Genomic DNA, 25593 nt, shown 5'->3' on the forward strand with positions numbered 1-25593 from the left:
GAGGTGAGATTTTGTATAATACCAGGAAACACCTCACTCCTGGGTGACCTCACACTTTGCTGCGCTGGCACCTCGGGGGATGTCACCCCTGGAGCGGGCACAGGTCACTGGCCACGGATTCGGTGTTTGAGCCGCTTACATCACCGCTAGCTGGGGCTAAACAAGGAAAAAGTGTGAAAAATCGGGAAGGAAATGATATTCCCCACCTCTGTGCTGAGCAATCTCCAGGTGCCTCCATCCATTCCACGGCTGCCCCTCGTTAGAGCTGTCCCTTTAAATGACTGTCACCAGCACTTAAACCATTACCTCGTTAAATATTGCCTGCTTAAAATGCATCTCGGGGTGATTTGACAAATGGCTTTCTCCAGTTTAATGCGGGAGAGGAGCTAAATGAGTTAGTAAATGTTAATGTGGCCATGTTCCTCCCAGATAACCAGTTGCCCTTGGGGCAGTATCGATAAGTGGCATTTATTTGATATTATGAATGTGTTAATTATGCGCAGACAAAATAACGAGTAAGCAGAGGTCAAGGACGAACGCAGTTCCCCCAGAAACACGCATCAAAGAGCTCCTAATATTTAAGTCATTACCATTATTGAATATTCAGTGTCATTTAAATTATGTGCATCTTTTCCCGTCGCTTATTTTTTTCTAGGCCGCAAACTGAGCAACTTCAAGGGCTGTGCAAGTGTTTGGTGCCAAAAAACTCAGCACAACTCCAGCAGTAGCTGGGCTGGTTTTTCTCCATACCCTGGTGAGCTGCCAGGTGGAATTTGGGGTTGATTTCCTCTTGGAGGTGTAATCTTGTGACGCTTTTTTGCCGGAAATTTGAAATGAGGGGAATGAGAACGTGGCCGTGCTGGCTGCTAAAACTGCTGAACCTTGAAACTCGATGCAAATCAAAACAAAATGCTCCGGAGACCATAAATACCCAACTTTGCCCCAGTTCACTGCTCTGCTCCTTATCAATGTGCTTTGAAAAAGAACAGGCTGGAGGGTTCAGCCTTTGCCTTTTACTCCCTGCCGTGAGGATAAAGCCCTTTTTGGCAGGGAATCTTCTGAAATCCGGCGGGTTTTGTGACGTGAGGCAAGACAGAACTTAGCTGATCAATAGGGCCATTAATTAGAATTAAAGGCTCAGCCATGATTTTTACTTTTACGTATTGACATCTGGCAAAACAATTATGAAGTCAATCGGGGTCCAGAAGTTACTCTCAGGTTACTCAGTGAGGAACAGCAGCGAGGCCTCTTCCATCTCCCAGGATCTCCTCTCATTTTCCAGGTGTCTGGGAAAATCTCCCTCCCAAAACAAGCTGCTGTTGACGTATGAAATATTCATGTTCCGACATCAAACCGTGCAGCACGTTATTTCGGTGCAGTAGGCCAAAATTAGATTTGCATTTTATTTTGCTTATAAAATGCCTGTCAGAGTCGCTAAATCAGTTTGTCTTTGCTGTCTTGAAATGGTGTCAGTTTGAATTTCCTTCACGCTGCATATTGTTTTGGGCAAAGGCACGTTCTTCCTTCTCCATCCGAGATGGAGCGCCTTGTGCTCTTGAAACAAGTCTGGAAAAGCCCAATAATTAAGATTATTAAAAAAAAAAAAAACCCTCTCTGGGTTGGCAGCTTGGCCTTTTTTAAGGTGATGGAGAAGCTACCAAATGCTGGTGCATCCTGATATTTGATTTTCCCCACGTGCAAGTGTCTCTTTCTGGGTTATTTCCTGGTTGTAGGGTGTATAACAAGGCGTCCTGGACTCTTGTGCTGATGGAAGTAGAGATGAGCTTTGAGCAGCAGATTCTGAGCTCCTCAGTGCAGCTGAGGAGGAATCAGATGATTCAGTGGTTGTAACTCCCCTGTGCTGGGGGGAGCTGCATCCTTCAGGCTGGGCCAGTGGGGCTGAGGAGGAATTAGGGCAGGAAGGAGGAATTAGGGGTTTGTCTGAGCTCTCCTAAGGCACAAACCCCAAGTTTGCAGCCCTCAGCTGGGACCTTGTCCTTTAACTCAGGAGGCAGGGGAGTTCATTTGCTCTTATCTTCTTCTGGTGCTGTGACATCTCATTCATGCAAAAATAATCTCATTTTAGTTATCCTAATGCTAAAAAAAAAAAAATTTAAAAAAGCTGTGGTCCCCAGTCTGCCAGATATTTACATCAGAAATATCCCATCAGAGGAGCTGTGCATGCTGGAAAACATCCATTCTTTTCTCCCCTCTCCCCCGGGCTCCTGTCTCCAGCCTGTGCCTGCGGCTCCATCGCTGCAGGCATCGCTCCCAGCTGTGCCCCACGCTGCTCCAGCCCCAGGGTCTGCCATGGAGACTGCACAGATCTCCTCACCAGCCACTTGGGTGGATGTTTACACATTTTGTATTATTTAAAACCAGCTTATGAAACTTTCCCTTTCCTCCTTTTCCGCTCTACCCCATGTAGAGCTGCTGAAGGTTTTCATGCAGAAGCGCCAGTGCCTTGTGATGTTTTGGTTTTTTTTTTTAATTTCCCTGTATTTCCCTTGGTCTTTTAGAGTAATTCTTTTCAGCTAATACCAGCAGATTTTGTGAAGCAGGGGTAAATATTTTGTGTGAGTAAAGGTGTATTGTTTGCGTGGAGCAGGAGCACGCGGTTTGCTGATGTTTCTGTTCTCACACTTTGAATAACATCACTGTATAATCCATAATATAGCAGTAAGATTCATTTAATGGAATATGGTCCAAACAAGCGCAGCAATTGGGGTACAAATCCTTGGGATTACCCTCAGCAGAGTCTGGGGGGTGTCCTGCAGGTCCAGCAAGGAGCAGAGGCTGGATGAGCACAGCCCAGCGCGGCTCCACAGCGGGAACTGGTGAGGAGCTCCAAGTCCTGCCTCCAGCTCAGCTCCCATCCTCTGTCTCGTCCTTTTGAGATCCCTGAAGTGCCCTCGTGCTTCCTTGACGTGTTCCCTGTTGTTTTCAAGTTCAAATGCCCTCTGCCAAGCTCCCCCAGCCCTGGCCAGAGCCCCACACGGCTCTTCCCAGAACGCGAGATCCTCGTGATGAGCTCCTGCATTTTCCATTAGGAGAAACCTTCCCAAAAAGGCTTTTTTTTCCCCTGGATGATTTCTTGATAGCTGGCAATCTCCTGAATCGTTTCTTGTACAGAAATTGTTCCTGGAGGTGTTTTGCAGCCCTGGAGCAGATTTGTCACCATTTCTTGTGTTGGATTTCTCGCTCAGGTCACCTCATTTTTTTTTGTGTGCCTCTGTGTTTTCCTGCCTGCCTTTGAGGGGTTTTTTTGGCCTATTCCTTTGGGGTCTGAGAGTCCTTGAGCTTGAACAATGTGACTGATCTGAGCTGTGTTTTAATCCAATGATAAATAGTTAATTTTGGTGGTTTAAGTTGACAGCAAAGCCACCTTGGAGTGTCAGGCTGCGAGACTTTGGTTTCCTTCTCTGATCAGATAAGGAGCAGATATTTCCTGTAAACCCTCCCCCAGTGTTCCAGTCCTACCATTAGGGCATCAAGTCAGATACACGACACCCAATTTCACAGTAATTCCTGAGGAAAAAAAAAAGCACATGATATTTTTTAAATGGGCTTCCCAGGACTGACTTTGTTTCTTCCCGGTGAATGTGAATTCCAGTGAGTTCACCTGAATTCTGACCTTCAGATACACAAACGTCTGGGGGTTCTGAAGCAAGAACGTGGTCTTTAAAATTATGTGTTCTCCACACGAATGCCGTCTCCTGTTCCCATGAAACCCCCGTGGAGCGCAGGAATAAAACTGCTTTAAGTGCTCCGAAATTCATCCATGTGGTTTTTTTTTTCACGAACCACTTACATCTCGTGGAAGTATTATTTGTGTCAACATGACCTGTGCCAACCTTTCCCTCTCCAAATGGCTTTGTTTGGATCTTGTGCTGCCTGTGGGATCGTCGCTTCTCTTCATCTCCTTTTCTTCTGATTGCCAAGTAACGCCAGGCAGATCCCAGAAACTTCTCCTAATGTGCTGTACCAGGCCTTCCCAAGCAACCTGGCTGAATAAATACCCACTGAATGACTGGAGAATGCATTCAGATTCTTTTTTATTTTGATTTATGTTCTGTCTTCCTACCTGTGCATCTCCCAGAGTAATTGCCAGTTTTCGCCTCCTGCAGAGAGATATAATAGAGCTGAAGAATAAGTAAAATGTGCTCTGTTTCTCTCTCTCTCTCTCCCTTTTGTAAGGGAGCCTTTGTATTCTCGCACTCAGCATTTGCAAACTGAAAATCAGCACCTCATTCCCAGCTGGGAGGAGCTGCGTGGAGGCTTCCTGTGTGCCCTGTCCTTGTGCCACTGCATCCCGTGTGCCATGTCCTTGTGCCACTGCCAGCACGGGGACACCTGCACACGCAGCCCGCTCCCCTGTGTGACAGCAGGGTGTCCCAAATGGTCAGGGAGCTGGGAGCCAGCGTGTCCCCTGTCCCAGAGCTGCTGTCCCCTGTCCCAGAGCTCATGTCCTAGAGCTGGTGTCCCCTATCCCATACCTTATGTCCCTGTCCCAGAGCTGCTGTCTTCTGTCCCAGAGCTGGTGTCCCCTGTCCCATAGCTGCTGTCCCCTCTCCCAGAGCTCATGTCCCCTGTCCCAGAGCTCATGTCCCTGTCCCATAGCTGCTGTCCCCTGTCCCAGAGCTGCTGTCCCCTGTCCCAGAGCTGCTGTCCCCTATCCCATAGCTGCTGTCCCCTCTCCCAGAGCTCATGTCCCCTGTCCCAGAGCTCATGTCCCCTGTCCCATAGCTGCTGTCCCAGAGCTGCTGTTGCCATGCTCTGCCAGCAGCCCCTGTCACTGCTGGCCCTCAGCTCTCCCCAGTTCCCGTGCCGTGTCCCCAGGATGGGTGGCCAGGTCCCCTCTGTCACCTGGCAGGGGGTGCAGGGTGGTGGCTGCTGTGTGGAACGCCTCAGAGCGTGAGATCTGAGAGCCTCCCGAGGCGCTGCTGTCCTGCCCTGCCGGGACCTTTGCTTCATCCCAACAATAATAAGGTCAGCTGGGTGCAGCGGGAGCTTTCCGTCATTTAGTGCAGTCGTGCTTCTAACGAGCCATGGCTAATCACACGTGTTTAACCCCCAGGTGACACAGCCCAGCTAGCTGTGTGACCCGCAGGTCCCAGACACGACGGCGCTGCATTTTGTAAGCAAAAAAAATGTAATATTAATAGAGATTTCCAGTTGAGTGGCCCCGTCTTCTGCACTCGCGTTCCTCCCTGGATTTAACAAACTGCAGGGGGACAGCACTGTGGGTATGGAGTGGTTGGGGTTGGAAGGGACTTTAAAGCCCATCCAGTGCCACCCCAGCATGGGCAGGGACGCCTTCCGCTGTCCCAGGCTGCTTCAGCCTTGTCACAGTGAGGGTGGCTGTGACAAACCTTTTGGTCCCCCTGACTTCAGGGCAGAGGGTGGCAAGAAAATAATTAGGAGCAGAAAGGATGGTTGGCACTAGAAAAAGAGCACTTTAATAAAGGATAAAAGAAAATAGGGACGGTGCCCCAAAACCGTGCGCAGTGCCGAGGAGAACTCCGTGGAGGTAACCAACCAAAGAGCCAGAAGTGAGGAGAAGGTGACAGTACACAGGGTAGATCTTAGGGTAAGGGTCCAACCAGAAACTCCAACTGCGAACAAAACCATATTTGTACAACGGAACTGACCAGTGACAAAAACATTGCCTTATATGGAACAGCTTCATTAACATGCAAACTCCCATGAGCCTTTGCTACGCGCCACAATTAGAAAAGGGTTTCCCACAGCCTTAGGTTTAGAGTTTCTTCAGCTTGGTGGTAAAGCTGGGACACAGGGGAAAAACATTTGCATACCAGAAAAGATTTTTAAAGCTATTGGAGTTTGGTTTGGATTTATAAATTACTGACCAAAAAAAGAAAAAAAAACACGGTTATAAGTTTGAAATAACAACTTTTCTCCTACCAAAAGTGGCATGTTATGTGAGCCCATGATAATCCTGCATCATTGTGGCTCCCAGCAGGAAAAAAAATACTCACAAAATTACCTTTCTGCTTGAAATTCACTCTCTGAACACCCTGAAAAGCCTAAAGAGCTCGTGTAGGGATGCGTTCAGTGCTGCTTAAGGGAGAGACTCCTCCAGATTGTCCGATCTTTGAGCACTTTCCATGGACCTCTTCGTGTTTCAAATCTGTGAAGCATTCATGTGTCATTGTGGGGTGTAAAAACCTCAGAAACAATTAAGACCTCAGTTTCTAATAACCCTTCAGGCACCATTTTTACCTTTTTCAAGGAAATAATAAAAAATTAGCCATTTAGACTACCAAATTGGCCTCTTCTTGTACGGTGCGTTTCTAGTTTTAATCAGTACATGCCTTAACAACCCTAGGAGCAATTCATTATTTCTGTAGCCACAGCATGGTGCCCTTTCTCCTTCCACTTGGACTACATTTCTTGCCATTGGCAGGATAAAGTTTGAAAAGTTGAATTATAGAATGAAAAAGAAGGGCTCATAAAGCAGAAAGAAAGCAAGAATAATCTCAAGTCTTGCAGGTTTATGTTATGAATGGTTGAGTTTGGGCACGAGGTTTTGAGGGATTATATCAAAGGACAGGTTGCTGTTCCCTGCCTGCATTGTACTGCCACATAACTGATGATTTAGCATTAATTAAGTGCTAAATAATCTGCAGGAGTTTTGGCTTTTAGGCCAGGTGCATCCAAGCCGAACTGTCCCCTCATCGGTGGTGACAGCAGCACTAAAACCAAGCCTTGAGTCAGGATTAGTGGCCACAAAGCCAAGCCTAGGAACTGCTCCACGTCATCCCAAATCGGCCCAACAGGCGCGGAACGAGTAATGAAACCCATCCTCGGTGCGAGGAGAAATAAACATCATTACAAGGTCAGCGCTGCTAAATTGCAGCCCTCGCTGTATGATCAGAAAGTAATGAGAAACACCTTCAGCCTCAAAGAGGAGTCGATAGAAAATCAGCAAACAGCCACTGCAGACATCCTTTTTTTAATTTATTTTTTTTTTCCCAGCAGCAAGCAGGGATGAGGTCTGGGATAACACAAACACCCCCAGGCACGCACAACCTTTAAGGAAAGGAGAAACGCATCCCAGCAATCAGCAAAGACACCCACCGCAGTTATTTTGTGAATAGATGGTAGATTTGCCTTCCGCGTGTTGGCGAAATAATGAAAAAAAAAAGAAAAAAAGAAAAAAAAATTCCAGGATTTGGAAGGCGTAAAATTGCAGACAATTTATGTTTATAGCCGGAGCCGGCCACACAAGTGACAGCAAATGGAGTGGCGGATGGAGCTAAGAGGAGAGGGAATCAGAAACGCGAGGAGAGACAAGGGTGTGGAAATTCCTCTCTCCAGAGGTAATCAGAACTGTGTGTCCTATTGCCAGCAGCGGGGAGAGCGTTCCGGGGATGGGAATTATGGATAATTATGTGGGAAATAACAGCGAAGGGGGCGTGTGCTGACTCAGAATGTTGTCACCTCCCGCCTGCCTTTGTCACCCAGCGCCACCTGTAACACTTCATTTTACCCACCTACGGAGGGAAAACTCCGGGGCTGACTCTCAGCCCGTGCAGCATTCCAAGTGTAATCGCTGTAATTCGCCACTGTAAACCTCCCGTTATCAATTAATTTACATCGTACAAAGAACTATCTGATTATCTTTGTGCGGGGCGCTGTATTTACCCTGCGGTTTGATTGTGAGTAATTAACACGCAATTGCGGAGGGTTATTTATAGCCAGGAAAGGGGTGTATTTATGTGTAGTTAAAAAAATTGCAGCCTTTTGAGAGCAAATCTTTGGACTTTTCCTCCTTTTGGATGCGTCTAACAGTTCGCCTGGCCAAAACCGGTGCCTGGGCAAAGCTGGGGCTCCTTGGGATGAGTTTGCTCAACTTTCCTTTTCCATTTAAAGATGTTTCGTCTGCCTCCCCGGCCTCCCCTGCCCTTCCTGAGAAAGGGGATTTGTCGCAGGGCTGGGTGTGTGGAGGATAAATCCCGGTGACCTCCGTGCCTGGCACGGATGAACGCTCCCCGCGTAGCAGCTCCAGCGCGAAATATCACCCCCATTACAGTAATTCCTGCTCGGGGATGGCTTTATGGGTGCCATCAAGGGCAATGGGGGCTTTCATGTCCTGCGCTGGTGATGATTATTTTATTCCCAGTGCTGCCATCCTTGGCCCTCCATCACCCCTCGTAGGAAGTGCTTCGCAGCCGCAGGCGCCTCGCGGTCTCCAGAGCTCGTTCTGGTGAAAGAAATCCAGAGCCTTAACATTGCAGAGGAGCTCTGATTCCTAGCTGAGGGGTTCTGTCCTCGCTGGGAAAGGCTGATGGTACCTTAAGTTTTCAGATTTTATATTTTCCATCTATTTGTAACCCTGCAGTTCTTTAGTGTGTAACTCCAAACTCCACACACAGTGGGAGCTGCTGCTTCCCCATTTTGGTCACACACAGCAATTCCTCTGCAGGCTGGGGATCAAGGACACCTCACTGCCTCAGGCCTGAGAGATGGAAACAAAAGTGAGTTGGGGGCAGCAAACTTGGGGTGAATGACTTCATTACCTGGAGCTGTAATTGGGAGATGAACCCCAATGTGCAAATGGACCGAACTGATCAAAGTGTGAAAACCTGTGACCATTGTTCATTTTTGGGTGCAGGCCCTGGGGGGCTTTGCCTGCCCAAAATGTACCTGAAGGTCCTTCCATAAACAGAACAGCTTTTTATTCCCTCAGCCCTGCCTGGCCTCTGTTTTTAGGTAGCCCCAAAAGGCACCAGAGGAGGGAGATGCCCCATGGTGCTGCTTGCTCAAGGCCACTTCACTGGCATTTGGGGCTCTCTGATCTGTAGATCTGGGAGAGTATTTGGGATTCTGAGTTGCACCACGGAGCTCTCATGGGACAGTCCCTGTCTCCTGTGGGGCTGGAGCTGCCGGGGCCTGGGTGAGGAGGGGCTTTGCTTTGCTTCAGCAGAGAACCCCAAGTTTAAGAGGATTTTCTCTCTGGTCTGACAAGAGCATCTTCGCACTGCTCATTGCTACTTCTGCATTCAGCAGAGGAGCCCCCAGGCACAGTGGGATTTGTGCAGGAGCCAGTGATGTTGTGATGAGATCATCTCCTGTGGAGCTGAGGGAGCAGCTCCGGGATGTGCCTCTCCTGTCCCACCTGAGCCAGTGCGAATCAAAGCCCCCTTTTCACTCATTTTCCTCCTTGTGGAGCATCTCCCCATCGCAGCAATCCCAGAAAGGTGCTGTGGCAGGGATGTTGAGTGAGGTGCAGCTGGGCAGGGTTGGGTGGGCTGGCACCCACCTGGAGCAGGGCGAGGAGGTGGGGCTGCAGGAGCTCCTTATAAAAGGAAAAGCTGGTGGAGAACCCCACACTGTGCTGGTCTGAGCTCTGGGGCAGAGCAGAAGGGGCTCCTGGGACCTGTCCCAGCCTTGGTGAGTTGAGGGAAAGCTCTCAGGGGGATGTTTGGGTGTCGAGGGAGGTGGTGGAGTGAGAATTTTGCTTGAAGGGAGCATCTTTTTAAGGATTAGGGCTGGGTAATTGTTCTAGTCAGGCTCTGTGTTTATTTGTGCCTCTGGTGAGCTCTGTGTCACAAAACTTTATTTTCCCTACCCTGATACCTCCTGTGCAGGTCCCTTGGTAAAATTGATGGTTTTATGTAGATAATACCTCAGTCTCTTGAAAATGAGGCTCCTGTGGAACTTCTTTGTGTGCTGTTGCCCCCCAGAAAGGTGTCTCTAATTGGTTTTCTTATGGTTGCTGATAATAAGGATTATTTAGTATTGAGGACCATCTCGGAGCTGGGTCTGGCTAAGCAGGAACTGCTTGAGGATTTATTTGCCTCTTTGGTTGCAAACCATGAGCAGCCCACAGTGGTGAGCTGAGTTTTAAAGCTGGTCAGGACCTTGGAGGATATTTTAGTCAACTCCTGATCAAACTGTACAAAAGCACAATGAGGTATTTCCCTTTGCTGGGCTGTCGAGGCTGTGCATAAAGATAATTTACCCCATGCCATGTTGTTTTACAGTGGTTTTCACTGGAGCTTTTGCTTTTTTGTGTTGTTCCTGTATCTCCCTTCTGTGGCATTTGCTGGTTAATTCCTTCTATTCCATCTACTAATGTATTTATATTTATATCTTTACATTTCTATTTCCATGCATTTTAGTAAGCCTATGAAGATAACACTGAAAAGAAAAAGGAGCAGTTTATCTCTTTTAAATAGCAACTTCTTTTAGAGACTTGGGCCGTTTCCCTGTGCCTTGACCCATTGCTCAGAGCTCTGGGGATGACCAGCCAGGAGATTTTTTTTTTTCTTTTCCCCAGAAGGACTCCCTCACACTCCTACTTGGAGATGGCCCAACCTAAATCACGAGCTGCTCTGCCTCTGAGGATTGAGCAACACCCTTAACGTGGCACAGAAGTGATAAAATTCAAATTATCACTGCCTTCATACAGATGTGTCATTGGTCTGCGGGGGAAAATTTGGGGTTTGCTCATCAAAATAGGCCCGAAAATTGTCCCAAATCGAGGTGAGCCTCAAGCTGGTGGCTCCGATTCCAGGCAGCTTCGTGTGTGGCTGGACCCCTGAGCAGCCTCATCCCACGGAATGCTGGCTCAGGCTGAGCTGCCGTGTGTTGGGGAGTTTATGACCTGTGTAAAAACGTCAACTCAAGCAGCTGCCTGCTAAATAATTCAGCGTATTGATAGAAGGAGGACTTTGAAGATGGAGATGTTGGATTTAACTCTTTCAGGAGGGGCAGTGGATCTGCTGCAGCTGGGTCCTGGCAGGATCCCCCGGTGTTCCGTGGCACCTTTGAGCAGGGGATGCAAGCAGAGCTAAAAGTGAGGGATAAAAACAGATTTGGCGCTGATGGGAATTTTCAGTGAAATGCTTTTTTTTTTTGGTAGAACTGCCTGAAAGACCCCAAAATCCTACGGGGGGGAAAAAAAAAAATGGGTTTACTTGCTGAATCCTCAAACTTTTTAGTTTTGAAAGGAACATGAAAGCCAACTTATTTTTTTCAGGAAAAACAAGAACCCCTGTAAAAATAAAAACTTTTATAAACCTTCATTCTCCTTAAAACATTTGTAAAAATATATTGAGCTGCTCTGTTTTGTTTTGGTGTTTTTTTCTCTCTTGAACACTAAAGCCAGTCTGATTTATTTAGATCTAACAAAACTCTTTGATTTTTCTGCTTTACCTCTAAGCTTCGCTTGACCCCAGGCTTATTTAACCCTGACCCCAGGTTAAATACATTATTTAAAATCTAAAAGGCACAAAAAGCGGGGGGGAAAACCCTTCAATTTTTGAAAGTTTCTATTGTCTGAGTGCTTGCCTTGATAGTGCAGAATGTCTCAGCGTGTTTTGTGTGGGACATCTATAAAAATGCACACAAGATATTTATACTTGTGGGAAATAAATAGATTTATGCAGTCTCACAGAGCCCTCATTGCTTTATGAAACAACATATTTGCCTAAATTCATTCTTAGATAAGGTTCTGCTTTCTGCAGATCCCTTGAACAGCAAAATTCATATTTCTTGGTGAGAAATAAATTGCAACTTTGTTCTAAAGAAGTAGTGGTTTGGCTGTTTAAATTTGGAATTTTTGTTTCGTTGAAGTTGGTTTCCTTTCTTCTGAGAGCCCTGATGTTTTGCCAGCATTGACAGCTCTGTCAGGGGATATTTCTGCAGCCAGCTCGGATGCCCTGGATGTCAGTGGGATCGGAATGGGACTCAGTGGAGTGTCCTGCCCATGGCAGGGGGTTGGAATGAGCTGATCCTGGAGGTCCCTTCCAGCCCAGCCCATTGGGTGCTCCTGTGCTCAGGTTTCTCCTGGAGGAACTGCTGCCCACACCACGTGCTTGGCTGAGTCTTTTTCTCCTCATTTTTGGACTCTCAGTTGCCGAGTTCCCATTCTGACCTCCACTAGCAGGATTTTGGTTTCTCTTGAGGGGTTTTTTTTTTGTGATTCTCAGACAAGTCTGTGTGTGATTCCCAGCCCTCCTCCTTCCCTGTGATCTCAGGGGAGCTCCAGAGAGCATCACCCCAGCAAAATGAAGCTGCTGAGAGCCTTGGAGAAGTCTGGCACCCTTATTGTGCTCTTCCTGCTGAGATTGGTTGAGTTTCAGCACTGGGTACTAAAGGATCAAGGCAGGAGTGCCCAGTGGAAAAGAGCTGAGCAGCTAAAAATCAAAAACTCCTTGGCTTTTTAAAATGGTTTTAAATGGTGTTGGTACTAAAACAGTGTGAGAAGTTGGAATTGTAGAAATCCTGAGGTAGAAGTGATGCCTTGGGAAGGCTGAGCTGGAACAGAGACTGAACAGAGCTGGAGAATAAAGGAGATATTTATTGAAAGGCCTCCAGGATCCACCTTGGGCAGGACCCATGGTGGTCCCAAAATGGACCAAGGGTCACGAGGTCTCACACTTGGATCAGTTTTGGTCCATTTGCACTTTGGGGTTGAACTGTCCCATTCCAGCTCCAGGCTGTGAGGTCCCATCCTTCTTGTTCCTCCCTCCAGCCACCCTTGTTTGTGCTTTTGGGGCTGAAAGTTGTCCTTGGTGTGCAGCAGGAGCAGGATTTGTTTTGTGTGGCTGCTGTGTGCAGAGAGCTGAGTGACCCTGGGTGTGAGCTCAGAGCTGCACCCTGGGCAGCACAGAACCTGAAACACAGCAAAGATGAAACTGGAGGCATCAGAAGGGCCCTTGAGGATCATCAAGTCCAACTCCTGGCCATGGACAACCCCAGGGGTGTCCCAGCCTGAGCCATCTGCAGCAGCTTTACCCTGAGGGTGCAAACACACCTGGGCTCCTTCAGAACCCAAACTATCTCTGTCCCCATGGCCAAGCCCAAGGGGAAATTGTTGATCTGAACTCCCTGCAGCTGTGGAGCACAATGAAGGGAAGGAAGAGTAATTTATGCGTATATTAAACAACAAAAAAGAAGGGATTTTGGCAAATCCTATGCTTATTATATTTTCCCCCTTCTTTTCTCTAATTTTCCCTGGAAATAATCCTGCTTATTCATGATGCTGCTGCAATAATTGAACTCCTGGAGGGAGAGGAGCTGGGGGAAAAGCTCCCCATATAAATTACTACTTGAGACCTGTTCTGCTTTGACAGAGGTTTGGGCTGGGGAGCTGAGCTTGGTCTGGGAAGGGCTCAGTATCACTGGGGTGCAGGCTGATGCCTTGCTGTGCCTCTGAATGTGGACAGATTACATTGCAACCTGGGCTTTTCTTGGTTTTTCCTTTTCCCTTTTTCCTTCCCCTAGTCATAACCTACTGACTCTGAGGGAGTAAGCAGAGAAAATACTCCCTGGTTCTTTTGCAGAGCGTTGCTTCAGGAGTGGGAATTGAAGGGAGGTAACTTCCTGCAGGACAAAAAAATACTCGTGGTGTTTGAGTGGAAGTTCAGGAAGATGATGTTAGTTAAATTAGGAGAAGCCTGAAGGGAGCGATTTGCTGCTGTCCGTGGAGCTCCTCTGATTTTAGAGTTAATATTTAGAGTGTGCTGGTTGTGGGTGATAAATACACATGGACCTCACTAAAATATCTTGTTTATACTGAGTGTTTTGAAAGTGTTTTAGACTCATCATTCAGGATTTGTCTGGGTTTTTTTTGTGAAATTATGTGGTTTGTGCATTTAATAGATGGTGCTAAACTAAATAAATTGATTTTCTTTTGTCTTGATGTGCTGCTTACACTTGCCACACACAGGGGACAGTCCCATCTTCCACATTTATGGTTTATTTCAGATGGGCTGGTGGAAATAACAGGAAAAAATCCTTTCTGGGTTTGTTCTTCCTCGTAGGTTTTGGGCTTGAACTCACCTTTAGTTGCTGTCTGCTGCTCCTAAATAATGAGATTTTTGGATGTATCAGTGACTTCATTTATAAGCCATGATTCAGAAGGAATGTGCCTTAGAAAAGGTTGTATTTTACTGCCAGTTTTTTCAATATTTTGGGGTATTTTATGAATCCTCTGGAAGAAGTGTTTGACCGAGACACAATTTCCTAGCACGGACTGCTGATTAGGGATGGAATTGCTGTGCCCAAGAAATCCTGGACGCTTTTTGCAGGGAAGGGAAGTTTATTGTACCTCAGTCACTACTGACACTCTCCTGCTTTCAGGAAGGTTTTTGGGAGGCTTTTGCTGATGCCATGTCAGTTTTATTACCCTCACTTGCTTTCCTTTGTGCTCACAGCTTAGAGCAGCTGAATAAGGTAAAAATATTGACATTTTTGGTAGCTTGTCTGTGATTTTCCTGCTCTCAAAATCCTGGATTTTATCACCTTTTCCAGCTGGCCTCTTAATGCCAAGGTGGCTTTTTTCCAAGTTTTTCCAGTGGCATCCAAGACTTGCTAAATCATTGGCTTCAAAATTGACAATGCAACAGTCCTGTTTAGTTAAAATTCAGAATTTCTTAAAAATAAGAGGTTTTTTCTCGAGTTGGAGTAGAGGTTTTCTTGGATATCCACTGCCTTTCCAGTGGGACATTGCCTCTCCTGGCTTTATCCAGGGCTCTTGGTGAGACCCACAAGAGAAGAGTTAAAGTGGCTCTGCTGGTTTTCAGAGCGTTCATAAATAGGAATGCAACAGTGAAACTTCAGCTCCACCCCTTTGCTCCCCAAGATGATGGTTATAAAAAATAAAATTAAAAAGAAAAACATATGCTACTTGTGTTGAGGCACTGTTGGGGTGAGCAGGCTCAGCTGGCCCTGTGCCTCCCACCCCAGACACCCCCCAGGCTGTGTTGAGAACCTTTGGGACATTCCCTCCGGCGTTTCAAGCTTTGATTTTTGTTTTTTGCTGTTATCATTGTCTCTGCTCATCCGGCTTTGATCCACGCTGGTGGAACAGAGCAACATCAAGTTACGCCTCTTGCTCGTCCTGTCGCTTTTTCCACATGAAAGAACGAGGGGTGAGCACCTGGAAGTGCCTCTTTCATTTATTTTTCCGTGGCTGATGTGGCCACAGGAAACCTCAAACCCCTCTGCAGCCCGCCTGTGTCTCGGCACCGCCTGACCTACTTGTGCAGCTCCTCGGCGGTTCTTCAAAGAACCCAACCTGGAAGGCAGCAGGCCTTGGTTTTTGGAGAACGTGGTGCTGAGGGAGGATGTGGGCGATCCGAAATGTCTTCGGGTTTGCAAGGACAAGGAACAAATTAAGAAGAAGCAAAACAAACAATTTAATGGTGATGGAGCTGTAGCTCTGGCGAGGAGAGGCTGTGGGCGTGCATCCATTTTATCTCGCTGCACAAGACGATTCCTCACCACAGAAGGTCATAAAAATCTCACTGCTGAGTGCTGGGAGATAATTTTGCTAAAAGTTGGAAATGTTTTATTAGCAGTAAATATTTAAGGCCTTCGTTTACAGCAATCAGGGGACTGTGAGCGTGTACCTTAGCTTGGCAAATGAGCGCTGAATTGTCACCTCAGAGAAAAACCCCATGGCAAAACCTGGGAAATGAACTGTCAGGGCTGCTAATTATTATTATGTGTTGTGTAGGCATTAATTACTCAGTGCCTGATTTGTTGTTGTTGTTTTTTTTAAATCAGTGACCTTTCCTGTTTGGTGCTTTGTAATTGGTTGCAGGTGATTAGAGAGATTTCTGATCACTCTACAGTTTTTGCTTCTGGCGCTGCAATCGCAGCAAGAAAACATTTAATTTAGTGGAGTGATGGGAGCAAGGAATGAAGGGGAGCTGGTGGTGCCCTGCCTTCCCTGGCAGGTGTAGCTGGTTGAGCCCTGCTGAAGCTCTGGTGCCAAGATGTAACATGGGACCCTTCTGCTCTGTGCCTTCAGCTGAGACAGGCTTTGGCCACGTAGGAAGTGCAGGAATCCAGAAGTTTCACAAGATCCCATCAGTTTTTGTCCAGCTGTGGTGGGATTGTCTCAGAGCGTGGGCTGGGGACAGCTTGGGGAGCTCACACAGCCTCAGCTCCCTGGGGACAGGGGAGTGAAGTTGGGTCTTGTGCAGCTTTAGAGCTGCTAACACCTCATTAAGATAAAGATTATGAACCTGCAGTTTATGGTGATGGTGACTAAAATGTGGTTGTTTCCTCAAGAGGAGCCGGTACAACCCAACCCCTTCTGCTGCTTGGAGAGCGAAATGAAGATGTTTTATGTTGGTAGGGAAAATCCACAAGCCCAAAATGTGACTGTACCAGAGCTGTCCCTTGGTGTCACCAAACCTCTGGGAAGTTGATGGGCTCTGTGCAAATGAGATGAGGATCTCTTGATCAGCAGCTGGGAGAGGCAGAGGCGCTGCTCAGACCATGAAAACCAATTTAATTTGTGGCATTACTTGGTATTTCAAGTGGGAAGGTGATGAACACATCATCCTCTCTGAGTGCAGTTTCTGGAGTTATCCTGAGCTTTTTCCTGGTACCTGGGCTCTCTACCTGGATCTCTGTGGGAAAACAGCTTTGGGAGAACATCTTTCAAGCTGGTGTTTTTCCTCTGTGCGGTCAGTAAAAGGTTTTTTTTTGCAGACAGTAGAAGTTTTTTTGATGGAGCAGGAAAACCCATTTTAAGTAGTAGAGACAATTTTAAGGGCTGTGCACCTTACAAGTTCTATTTAGGAATCCCTTTGACCTGCATGGCTGCATATTGATAATAAATGTAGACACCACAACTGTCTGGGGAGGTCATCAGAGAAATCTCAGCGTTCTTTTCATTTGTGAAGCAAATGGCAACGAACAAATGGAATTGTAAAGCCTGAAAATCCAATATAAATTTGTAACACTCATCCCCACTTGAAGAGACCAAATAAGAGTTTGAAATATTTATCTCTGCACTCTTTTTTTTGTTAGAATAAAGCACATGAGAACTCTATTCTGACAGCATTCCAAGCATTTTGCTTGGACGCGAAAGCCCTCAGTCCCTGGGAGAGCCGTGCTGGGGATTAGGCTGCTGGAGCTTTTCCTTCAGGAGACAGATGACACTTGCAGCATGATTTTTGGCTGACTCACTAAACAGTGTTTAAATGCACAGGAAATGCTTCTGCACATGGGATTTATGTTTCAGCTCCAGAAAGCTCTGTCTGTTCCTTTGAGCTCCCCTAATCAATCCACTGCTGGAACTGGTGAGCGGGAGGAGCACTGGGGTGATGCTGACCCGGGTGCTGAAAACTCCCTGTTCCCATCCTCTGCCTTTGTTCTGGGGAGCAGCAGAGCCAGGATTAGGGCAGAGGTGTGGATTTTGTCCCAGGAATGTCCTCTTGGAGCAGGAATAGGGATGGCAACAGAGCAGCTTTCCTCCTGAGGGCTGCTGGAAATGAAGATGAGCTGGTTCAGAGGCACTTGGTTGTTTATTAGCATTTATTAATGAGCCCACAGTCCACAGGTTTGCGTTCCTTTAGCCTAATTGGAGAGAATTGTGTGGAAGGTTTGGAAGTTCATATTAGAAAACAGGAGCAGGAAAAGGTGTTTACAGTGTATAGGGAATGGAGATAAAGACAAATCTGCTGTCTGAGGGCTCCAGGAGTGTTTAATTTGAGACTGGAGTGAAGCAGAGATGCAAAAAATCTCATATTTTAATCTTGGTTAAAAACTGAATTTGGAAGACGGGACAAGTCTGTGGTTTGGCAGGAGATTCAAAAAGTGCCAGAGGAGGCTGATTCCATAAAGCTAACCCCACAACAGAGCCAGGAACAGTAAAAGGCAAAAATAATCAGCAAATGAAGTGTTGTGCGCTTGAAGTGACCAAGGGAGAAGTTTGGGTTGAGGAATCCCAGCCTGATGATCAGTTATGTCCCTGTCCTGGGCCACGCTTGATTTCCATCCCCAAGAGAGCCCCTCCCTGCAGCCTCATCTCCAGGATGAGGAGAGGTGCATTAGGGATGGCAGGATCTGCAAGCGATGCTGAAAACCTTCCAGGTGGGAAATGCACCTCGGGTTTCTGTGGGAATGCTGCCTTCAGCCCCGTCTGCATTGGTTTGTGTCAATATAAGCTCAGAGCGTAATGTATGGATTTCTGCTGGCAGCAGATGAGAGATCAGCACTTCTCCAGGCTCTCATCAGTGCTCCCTCTTGCCAGCTCCCAAAGAACTGCCTCCACAAAAAAAAGTGGAGTTTTTCTGTGCAAATACACAGCATTACTGTGAAATGAATCCTCTCTATTTTTATTTTCTCTCCTTAAGTCGTTTTTTTTTCCCCTCTTGAAGGATGTGCTGTTCCTTTACATGAAATGAGGCTTGCACAAAAGTCGAGTTTCTTAGGGTTTTTTGGAAGTTACAGCTTCAAGAACGACTGCAGTGGTGACTGGGGAGCTGCACTAAAAGTGTTGTTGCCTTTTCCTTTGGAGACAACTTCCTCTCTGTGTCCTGAAGTTTGGTTGTTTTTTTTTTTTTTTCCCAAAGCCTTCTGTTGACAAGGGATGCAGAAAACACCGAACCTGCTAAATTCAGGTTTTAGTGTGCTGTCTTCTGCAGTGTCACCCGAGGGAGGGAGCAGAGCCTGTGCCCCTCAGTACCTGTTCCAGGTTGTTTTTTTGCTTGGGATGAAGGTGTGGGTTTGAATTCCTGGGAAGCTATGGCCAAACCCTCCAGGCTAGGGGAGGTTTCTTTTATTATTTAGTGAAATTGCTTGGGCACTGCTGATGTTTGGGGGGAATACAATTTAAAAGCTTCAGGTTTTCCAGCCTGGAAGTTCAGATTCAGTGCTGCTGGTGAGGATGATGTACAATTAACTTATTGTACATTATTTTTATTCTCCAACACAGAATTTTAAAGGTGGGAAAAGGCCTCTGAGAGGAGTCCCAATGTTAACCCAGCACTGCCGCTACCTGAGCACCAAATCCGCAGGTTTTGTCAGGAGTGCCTTGCAATTCCTGCGGGATGGAATGCTGCGCTGAGAACAGAATATTCTGAATGTGCCTCCACCCTGGTTTGAGTCAATATCTCTCTGCCAAGGCAGAGTGTATGAAGAAATTGTCCCTCGAAGTGTTCCTGTTGTTGGAACCTGCAGTTTCTGAAGGGTTGGAGTGGGCACACGCCGCTGGCCTGATCCGCCAAGCGGACAGAAGCAGAACGCAGAGGTTTGTCAAGCAGACTCCTGTTCCTTCCACCCCAAAGTGATGGAGTATCCAAAGTGCTGGCTGGGCATATGGGAGATGAGGTTTGTGCTCGAATGTGAGTGCCCACCCAACGGGAGCAGCTCCAGCAGGAGACAGCAGTAATGAGCTTCATAGTAACTGCATTTGCTGGGGGGGTGGGGGGAAGAGAAAAAACAAGATTTTTGTCCAGAGTCTCCCACGTAAGTGCCAAAAAAAGCCGCCGGTGCTGGGTTCTGCACACAGGCATGGAAAAACAAAAGCCCAGAGCGTGGTGAGGCGCTGCTCTGAGGGTTGAGTGTGGCAGGTGTTCCATGAGACACCTCTTGTGCCTTGGCTCTGGTGCCCACGGCAGTTCAGGGCTGCTTGGGAGCTGGGTGGGCTCAAAATCTCGCTGTACTCAGGAGATCAGGCTTGGCTAAGTCAAAACTGCAGGGTTTTTGGTTTTTTTTTCTTTGTTTTCAGCAGCCGCAGCTTTGTAGGCGTCTAAAAATACGCGGCAACGTTGGTGTTTGGGAGCGCTGCTTGACTTGTGCAAGTTGTTCTCCCAAACTTTCCCTGAGTGAAGTGATGAGCTGAACAGTTACAGTAAATAGAGTAATATTTTGATTGGTACAAAACCTTTCGTTTCTTCTCGGTGTCTAATTAGCGTAGCTCTGAATGTCAAATATTTACCCGCTCTCGCCGGCGCTGTGCTCACTTCGGTGGGCTCCATCTGGCTCTGCCTGCCTCCAGCCTGTTTCTCATGGAAAAGCTTTCCCAGACCCGGGGCTGGTGCTGGATCCCACCTGCTCCCCTCCAGGTCTCCTGAACCGGGAGGGAGTGAATCCAGGTGGGAAGTAGAGCTGTGGGAGCTGCTCCATGGGTGGAGCTCTCAGGCTGGGAGGTGTTAGTGATGGCTGGCAGTGGTACATCCACGATGAACGAAGGTCTAAATCCCTTTAGACCACCAGGGATGCAATTCCCCGGTACAGAACGTGGTGTAGCAGCTTTTTATAGCCACGGAATCCCAGAAGGGTTTGGGTTGGAGGGGATTTTAAATCCCATCCAGTGCCACACCCATCTATGGGAAGGGACACCTTCCACTCTCCCAGGCTGCTCCAATCCCCATCCAGCCTGGCCTTGACGCTTCCAGGGATCCAGGGGCAGGCACAGCTGCTCTGGGAATTCCATCCCAGCCCCTCACTACCCTCACAGGGTGGAATTTCTTCTCAGTATCTCATTTTCAGGGACTTCAGTGTGCAGCCCCATTCCAGGAGCAGGGGTGTCCTCTGGTTGTGACTTCCTCGTATCAAATTGGAATTCAAGCTACAACCCAGGACATGGGTGCTTATCTCCAGGCAAAATGTCAGGCTTCTTTTTCCACCTCTCCTATCTGGGATGTGTTGATAGTGCAAAAAAAAATCTTATATTTCCTTATATAATTTCATTATATCATTTTTGCTGCGTTTCTGGTGCCTGCTGAATTCTAGTTTCATAAACATCATCTCCGTTTGCCATATGTTCTCTGTGTGACCCGTACCCAGCTATCAAACACGTGAAGCTTTAGGTTTAAAGCATGTGTTAAATAAGTTTCCTGGTTTTTTCCTGTTTTTTCCCATTTTATTAGCATGTGGTTTGGATGATCTAATGGGAGACGGCTCTGCTTCAGCCTTTTTTGTGGGATTTGGGTTGGTTTGTTGTCAGCTGAGAGCTGTGCTGAGGTTATCAGTGGAAGAGTTTCAGCCTTTGGTGAAGTCAGAGGTGGAAAAATTAAGGTTTGGGTCATTCCCTGGTGGAAAGGTTGAACTCCAGGGTAGTGTGCAGGGGAAAGGAGCAAAGCTGGAGATTTTGGAGGAGAGACCTCCTGGGCTGGGGGGAACTGAACCAAGCAGTGGAAAAGGGTCTGACCACGTTACTGCTGTTCTCTCCTGGCGCTTGGAAAATAGCAAATAAAAGCAATCCAAGGCAGCCTCTTCCTCTGCAAAACAAATTATCAACAACAAGAATTAACTTAGTGCCTTAAAATATCAGTATAACCAACATTCCATTTGAATCTCTTCTTTCAGGCATTGGAAATTTGACTGAAGGCTACATATCATGCCCTGGAGAAGGTAACAATTCTTTAATCCTAATTCTGATGTGTTGATTTTAAATTTCTCTTTATTCTTAACATCATTGCTTCGAATATCAGTCTCCTTTGCGTTGTTTCAGCTTTCAAGCAATTGCCGCGGACTGGGGGTTTTGATTTCCCTTTTTAAAAGAATACATAAATCTGTGTTTAAGTTCTTAGGGGTGTATCTGTTGCATTCATGCAATTCTACATTGGAAGGTTTATGGAAAATGGGGAACATAATTATGCCCTCTGTAATTACTGTAAACAGAAAATTGTAAATTATGTATGTTCAACAGGACATGGAAGTTATAGAATGAATCTTTTTGAAAGGATATTGATCTCTTGTTATCAATAATGCTTCAGGGGATTTTTTTCTGGTTAGGCTCTTACTGTTCTTGTCAAGAGATTTTTCAAAATTGGTGTTTAATTAATCATTGAGTGATTGACTCTGCAATCGAATTTGTCAAAAAAACCTGTGGCGTTTCTGAAACTCAAATTTTCTTAATGGCCTCTCAGTTTGAATGTCAAAGGGAATCAATCTTGTTAGTGGTGAGGTGGGTTTTGTTCTATAGAACCTGAAATTATCTTGAGGGGTTTTTTCCCAACATATTTTTAAGCCTGAGTTATGTTGTTTCCAAGGGAGAACAAGATGTTTTCAGAGCTTGCAATTATTTGAAAAATAAATGCTGTCTTAGTTTTAGATGCTATTACTATATCTGTTCAGAAGGACTACAGATGGTTTCTGACAAAAATATTTAATTTCTTAATTCTTGGGAGTTCTTCCTTGGTCCTGGGTGGTGTTCACAATGAAAACTGAAGATGGAGATCAAGTAAATACTCTCATTCAGCCCGGCTCTTTTGGAGTGTGCTATCTTGGTGTGAGGTTTTTCAAAGACAGCCTAATAAATCCTGTGATAGATCACTTTCTAGTCTTTCTAGTGGCCTGAAAGGAAAAGCTTATTTCTTAATATAAAAGATAACTTTGAATAATGGACTCCTCATCCCTTTGGACAGTATTCCCAAATTAGCCTCAGAGCTCCTTCTCAGGCAAAATCTCATTTTCAGGTTCCCCACAGGAAAAGGGAGACGCTGATCCCCATTTCACGTGGGAAGTGTTTTCAATCTGCTGATGAAAAGTACTTCTGAAGAGTTAGGCAACCTTGATTAATTGAGCCTGAATAAGAAGTGCAGGATCAAATCTCAGGATATTATTTTTAGGCTGCAGCCTTGTGTTCTGCATTCCAAATCCTTAAATGCCAGTTTGATAGGAGGTGTGGAGGACTGGAGCAGACAGTTCTGGGCATGCTGGTAACGGTTTGCAAATGCTGACACCACCCCAGACAGGAGGATGGAAATTGCTTTCTGTTTACAGAGCCTTTAACTCTTGGGTAAACACTCCTTATTAGTGAGGATGTGACTGGAATTTGGGTTAAAAGCCTCCATTCTGGTGGTGCCTTAGGACTTCAGCTTTTATATTTTCCTTGTATCTGTAACCCTGCAGTTCTTTAGTGTGGAACTCCAAACTCCACACACAGTGGGAGCTGCTGCTTCCCCATTTTGGTCACACACAGCAATTCCTCTCCAGGCTGGGGATCAAGGACACCTCACTGCCTCAGGCCTGAGAGATGGAAACAAAAGTGAGTTGGGGGCAGCAAACTTGGGGTGAATGACTTCATTACCTGAAGCTGTAATTGGGAGGTGAACCCCCAAACTGATCAAAGTGTGAAAACCTGTGACCCTTTGTCCATTTCTGGGTGCAGCCCTTGGGTGGCTTTGCCTGCCCAAAATCCACCTGAAGGCCCTTCAACAAATATAATAAATACTGCTTTTTTATTGCCTCAGTTCTGCCTGGCCTCTGTGTTTGGGTAGCCCCAAAAGGCATCACCGGCGCTGGGAGTGAAGGGTATTTGAAATAAAACCCGATGTGGGGAAGCACTTGGTGGCTGTGACCATTAGAAGGTCAGCAGTGCCCCGTGGGGTGTTGAGGTCTGGAAATGGCAGAATTGGGTTTGTGTGTTGCTGAGGTGTCCTGAGCAGTGAGTTTGTGTGCCCAAATTCCTCCCCAGCGAGCCGTGGGGTGCGGTGTCTGCTCTCAGAGAGCAGGCACAGAGCGTTTTTGAGGGAAGAGTGGGCACACACTCTGCTGTACTTGCCAGAACGACGCATTTGGGGACTGCAGCTCAGCTTTTATAACAACTTTCATCTCTGGGGGAGGGCAGGAGCTTCTCTCCCACGCTCTTCAGCATGTGGGTCTTGCTGAGTCAAAGCCAGGCCCTGAGGAAGCCAAGTTTGGGCTTTTGCTTCTGGTCCTGAGGCTCAAAAGTGGCTGTGGTTGACCAAAGTGACTCCAGAAGCAGGGATTTGAAAGGAAACATTTGTGCTTTGTAGTGGTATAATTACAAAATTCTAGTTGATTACCTGTCAAGCTAATTAAAACAGTGGCAGGCCAGCAGTCCTCTTAGAGTTTTGTAGCATCTGTGCTTTGTATCCCACAACCAGGCTTAGAGTGTAATTTTAATTAGAATTATTACCAGCAGACAATGTGCGGTTGTGCTGGAGAAATGTCCTAAAACTGGATGTGCTGGGCAAGAGCTCTGGAAAAGGAGATTTTGATGAGCAGAGTCTGAAAAGCAGCTGGTTTTGGGGCACGGTTTGACAAGATTGGGACCGGGTTTGTGCACTGGCAGCTTCCCCTTTGCCTGGTGTGTGACTGTGCCCGGCAGCTCTTGGCTCTGCAGCTCATTCCAGGTGGGAACGGGCTCAGCTGGAAGTGCTGGGGGTCGGTGTGTAAGAGGATTACTTGGATGGATGCTGAACTGCCTCCAACATGCAATTTTTACATCCCTCCTTCAAAGACAAGGGTTGTTTGTGACCTCCAGGCATCCTTCTGCTTCCCAGGATCCCCAAGTGTCCTCCTCCCCTGTCACATGTGTCTGACACATCTGCCACCATGTCCTCCTACTCTTTTCCTGATCCTCTGAAAATCTGCTGTGTCCTTTCTTTCCCTCTTTATTATCTCCTGCTTCCAGCCTGATTCCCTTCTGCTTTTCACCTTCTGTGCCTCTCTGCCATCCCTTTCCTTGGCTCCTTCCCCCCTTATCACTTGGGTTCCTTGGGCCACCCAAAACCCCTCCAAAATTAAAACAGAGTCACTTGTTCTAAAGTAGTTTGATAAACTGAGTTGCCAAAACTGCCATTTTATGGTGGATTAAGTTGTGTCTTTTGGAGGATGAGCTGGGAATTTGGAGCTGGGAGGGAACATCCTGACTTTACAGCAGAGTGAAATGGCAACTTTTGGATAGAACCCTGATTGCAATTAATTATTGCAGAGCCTGCATTTTGCTTGAGATTTGGAGTTTTTGGGTTGGACTGTTTGGGGTTTTGAGGGGTTTTTTTTTTAAACTTGAGTAATATTTAGGATGGAGTCCTCATGGCGTGACTTTTCACCCTAAGATCATGATAAATACTTGACCAAAACTTGGGATGAAGCTGTGTTCAGTCACAGATGCTGGCCAGATCTTCTCCTTGCAAAGAGATTTTGGAAGAACAGGTAATTACCAGGTGGTAGCTCAAGGGCTGTGCCTCTTTCCAGCATTTCAGGGTATTTTTCTTTCAGAATATGAGTGAGATGTGTTGTCTGTGTTCCCTGAGTGGGAATACGGGGCTGAAATGACACCAAGGAATGTCTGGCTGTTAATTCTGCAATCTGACACGAGGAACACTCCGGCACAGAGCGAGTCTGCCCTCCTGCACTTGTTTGATATTGTAAAAGAGATTATTGTGGCCTTACAAGAAGGTTAAGATGTCGTGAAGTTTAATATACTCTGGAAGTAGTCCTGTTAAAGCCGCTGCAGCTCGTGATTGATGAGGCAGGTTATGATGGGAGCTCTCAATCTCGTGTTTGTGTGTGCAAATTGCCATTTCCCGGCCTTTTCAAGGTTGCTAACTTTATCTCATGGTGCAGCCCATATTTAAGGATTTCAAGTTGAATTAGCCTTTGATTAAGGGCAAAGGAGCTTTGATGATAAAATGCCACTACCAGTGGTTCTGTGGACTGGCTTGGAATAACTTATCACTCTCTATGACTGGGAGCACATTGTGGACATGAGGGTCACCCTTTGAGGATTAATTTTTCTGAGATAAACAGCTCATGGCTGTTGGATGATTATGGTCAGAAGCAATTATGGTGTTTTTAAACTGTTCATTACTACAAGAAAGAGTCACTAGACTGAGTTTTAAGTCTCTGCCTAAGTAGCTGGGTTGAGATGTGTCAGGCTGGATTCCAAGGTGGTGTTGGATGGTAGGAGTTGCTGGGAGCTCTGGCACAGGTGGGTCCTGGCAGTTTGTTTTCCCTATTCTTTAATTTTTTTTTTTTTTGCTCCTATTAACTGGATTTCTGCACCTCTTAGGTGAGTAATTCAAACAGCCAGCTGGCCGTTCTGTGGAGTCCCCTGTAAAG

At 46.6% G+C, this 25593-nt stretch overlaps 1 protein-coding gene across 8 annotated transcripts in view; it reads left to right on the top strand.

Annotated features, from left to right (window-relative positions):
* The window catches only part of LOC120758131 (contactin-4), a 264846-nt gene that overhangs the window by 15264 nt on the left and 223989 nt on the right, over positions 1–25593 (top strand). For 5 of the 8 annotated variants that reach the window (XM_040076014.1, XM_040076005.1, XM_040076013.1 and 2 more), the window contains exons 1-2: positions 9364–9417; positions 21088–21132. The gene's annotated coding sequence lies outside the window, so the exon portion shown is untranslated. Of the gene's footprint in view, positions 1–9363; positions 9418–18709; positions 19025–21087; positions 21133–25593 lie in introns of those variants that run through there. The other 3 variants (XM_040076012.2, XM_058422177.1, XM_040076007.1) reach the window with 2 other exon arrangements.

This window comes from Hirundo rustica, chromosome 12 (genome assembly GCF_015227805.2).
Source record: "Hirundo rustica isolate bHirRus1 chromosome 12, bHirRus1.pri.v3, whole genome shotgun sequence".
Lineage (NCBI taxonomy): Eukaryota > Metazoa > Chordata > Aves > Passeriformes > Hirundinidae > Hirundo > Hirundo rustica.